This window comes from Aphelocoma coerulescens, chromosome 1A, assembly GCF_041296385.1.
Source record: "Aphelocoma coerulescens isolate FSJ_1873_10779 chromosome 1A, UR_Acoe_1.0, whole genome shotgun sequence".
Lineage (NCBI taxonomy): Eukaryota > Metazoa > Chordata > Aves > Passeriformes > Corvidae > Aphelocoma > Aphelocoma coerulescens.
The window spans coordinates 66,121,339-66,125,042 of record NC_091014.1 but is presented as its reverse complement, the minus strand read 5'-3'; positions in this window follow the sequence as shown (position 1 = coordinate 66,125,042).

Below are 3,704 nucleotides of genomic sequence, written 5' to 3'. Positions count from 1 at the left end.
TTGCCTACGTGGACAAAAGATCCTTGGAGCTGCCTGGCAAGATGTTTTTTCATGTTGTACCCCCAGAATGAGGGCAGCCTCCCTCCACCCCAGTACTGCATGAGCAGTGAGAGAGTGTCTTTGAAAGTAAAACACCTGCGCTTGTCAGCGCATAATGTGGGTGCAGTAAATGTGTCTCTTGGGGAAAACACACAGTCAGAGTATTGCTTGTGCCAGACAATTTGTTTGGTTCATTATCCTTAACACACTGATCTCTTGCCAGACCTTTAGAGAGGAGGCTGAGTCCAACCTCCTGAGATCACTCATCCACCTGCAGGGTGTTCTCCAAGGCTCTTTCCAAACTCCACGCTCACATGGGCGCCCATTCCAAGATCAAATCATGGGTTTCCCTCCTCACTCGGGTGTCCATCCAGGCACACAGCAGGACAGCACAGCCCCACTGTCACATGGTAGCCAGGGTATAGGAGAGACCTCGTACAGACTCCAGCTGACAGGTGGGTGTTCCAAAACCTTCCCAAAAATGGTACCTGTCCACAAAGCAAGCAGGCAATATCTATATACAATACCTGCTATTTTGATGCAGAAGAATACATTTTGCCTTCTTAAAACAGCCTTCTTACAAACCTCTCTGAGGTTTTAAACTCACACATACAGCTATGATAAAATATTTACACCAAAGGATGGTCCTCTCATCTGAGCCCCTATCACAGCTTTCCATGCTGTGAAGTTCTAGTTTTACCCTTGAGAAAGCTGTTGACTTGAAAGCAAATGGTTTATTTTATAACATATTAGAGGGTTTATTGTCAAATGCACCAAAAATATGTCCCTTCACCTCCTTTTCACTATGATGTTAAGGTCTTTTCTGCCCCTTATATCCTTACCTCTCTTCATGAGGTTTCCATGCCATGTTGGCAAAGAGGAAAGTTCTCATGTTAAAACAACAGGAATGTGAAGTGAGGAATGCACGTCAGATCTATTTGGATGAGATAGCCATAAACACTTGGAATAAAGTCACAAACTGCCAGACTTGCAAAACTTTGAAAATCTCTAGTTGTGTTTGTTGGGGGCAAATGCTACTTCACATCTGCTAACTCATGATAAATTTCTGCTACAGACTGCTGCAGGGTGGGAACCAAATGTGGTGGTGGTGGATAAGTCATGGGGCCTGCTGTGACTGAGAGGCTCGAGGCTCCATGGGTTGGCTTCCTATGGACAGTGCCAGCAGGCTAAGTCCTCTTATTTTAGACTGGGGTGGTGCTAGTAAGCTCAGCCTTGCTGAGACCTTTTTGCATACTCTGTGAATGTAACCTATTAAATTTAACAAGCACATTGAGTTAAGGGCTGCACTGTTCAGGCACTGTAAATCAGCCACTCTTCCTCAGGAAACAATCAGAATAAAATACTGTGGTGACTTTCCTTTACAAAGATTATCCACAAACACCTGCTTTCATGAGAGGCTGGCAGTAGTATCCCTGGGCTATGGCTCTGGCATCACAGGTGATCTACATCAGAGTAGGAAGGACTGCTCCTAAAAGCCTCATGTTGCTCGAAGCAGTGGTAGAATGGTGAGCGCTGGCCCCCGCTCCAGGAATTACTCCTGTTGTGGAAAACCAGCAAAAAAAGCAAAACAAGCTGCCAAGCACAGCAGCTGAGTAAGACTACATTTAAGTAAGTGCTGGACAAAGTCAGGGAAGAGCCTACGTACAGGCTTAACCTCAGTGATTCTCACTGTGTCTATTACCTGGAGTTTATCAGCAGCAGCCCCCAGACCTGGAAACTCACACAAACAGCCTGGCACCACAGCCAGCTGGCCAGCAGCCACAACTCCCATCCAAAGTGAGGTGGAAGTGTAAACAAGCAGTGAGAAAGCACCTGCCTACACTTGGTGAGAAAAAGAATTATGTAAATCTCATGTTCAAACAGGATCACATTCCCCTTGCCTATGGACAACACGTGATCACTGTCGCTCTACTGAACAAAGACAGGAAAACACCCCACACTTTTCCTCCTTGGTCTGTTTAAGGAAAAAAGATGGATTTTTTTTAAGGTAAGTAAAATATTTGAGTTAACTACGTAACATGGCAAAGACAGAAATGAGAGAAGGGTGGCCTTCTCAGTAAGTAAGGTCCCCAGGAGGACTAGTAAGTGGTCAAATCTCCACATTTTACAATACTAGGGCAAGATCAACACCACAGCCATCCTCTTTCCCTAAACCACAGTATTAGCAAAAAATGTGCTCAAACTCAGGGTAGCAGGGTGGGAACGCAGTCAAGGAACACTGGAAATCCAACCATTTTTTGATCTTCCGCTGTTTAATCAGAGAGGTCTCCTTAGAGACATCCTAGTGGAGCCTTTATGCTGAGGAAATGTGGGAACACAGCACCACAGAAATGTGGTGAGGCAGACACAGTCTCAGGCAAAGAGGAAAATTTGCCTGCATTTACTATTCAGATAGCCAACCTGGAGATTTGAGTTAGATCCTCAGATGCTAAGTGGTGATGTATAGTTACAGCACGTAGGCACCATTTCTTCTCTCTTTCTACTTCCTTTCTGTCCGGCCAACCTACTGCAGCCCTTCAATATATAGACCTTTTTCCTGAATAATTCTGTGATTATGTGTAGAAAGGGATTGTTGCTACTCTTGGGTAGTTACAGAGGACACCAGTCCAGCAACACTAGAGAGGGCAGAGAGCAAAGAGGTATTTCTTCAACATGGCACATTCTCCACTGACTGTAGTCTGTGAATGTGAGGCTTTCTTGACCAGCTACTAGATCCTAAAATCCTATTTCTTGAACTTGACCATCTCCAGGGCTGTAGGGCACCCCTCCCAGCACAGTGCTGTGCTGCCAGCCCAAGCAGCATTGAAGTTGAATCCTTGATTTGAGGATAGGCTGGCAGGAAAAGGAGTTCCCACAGTTCCTGGCACAGGTAATCCACAGAGGGAGCCATGTGGGCACAACAAAGCCCTGACCTGTGCTCTGAGCAGTGTCAGACACCTGGCTTTGCTCTTGGAGCTTTATAACCATACCTGAGGCGACACCAAAGCTACCAGAAATGTTTAAAAAACCTCGGGTTAAACTGGCTTAGGCTATTCCCCACAAATCTTGAAAAGATTTTCTTAGAAATCTCTTCTAAACCAATCCAAGGAAGGGTCTGGGAAGCCAGCACTCTGCTACACGCGCTTGCAAAAAACACACCTCCCTCTTGTACTGACAGATATTTAAGACAGGCCTACATGTTAAAATTCCCTTGTCAATGTTCAAAATAAAAAAGCTTTAATTTAATAAATGACTGACACTGTATGTTTTCCCTGAGTATCACAACTCAGAGAGCAATTCCCACTGCTGCGGTCCGCAGTCAGCACCTGCCATGCCTCACACCCCGCGTCAGGGGCTATGGCTGGGGCCTTCCAGAAAGTCCCTAAAACGCCGGGAAAATAATAAAATAAAATCTTGTGGCCAGCACTGCACAACGAACGCTATCATTTTATTAAAGCTCAAGGACAGGAGAAGAACAAAGGAGAAGCAGAACCCGCATCTCCCCACCAGACTGAAACCTCCTCATGCCCCTTTTTTCTCCGCGGTGTCTGGAACCGGCCCTGCCCTCCCGGCGCCCTCGCCCCCCGGTTCCAGGGCCGAACCCACTCCGTGCTCGGCAACGCCCCGAGCGCCGCTCCCGCCTCCCTGCCCGCCCCCGGCGGGGC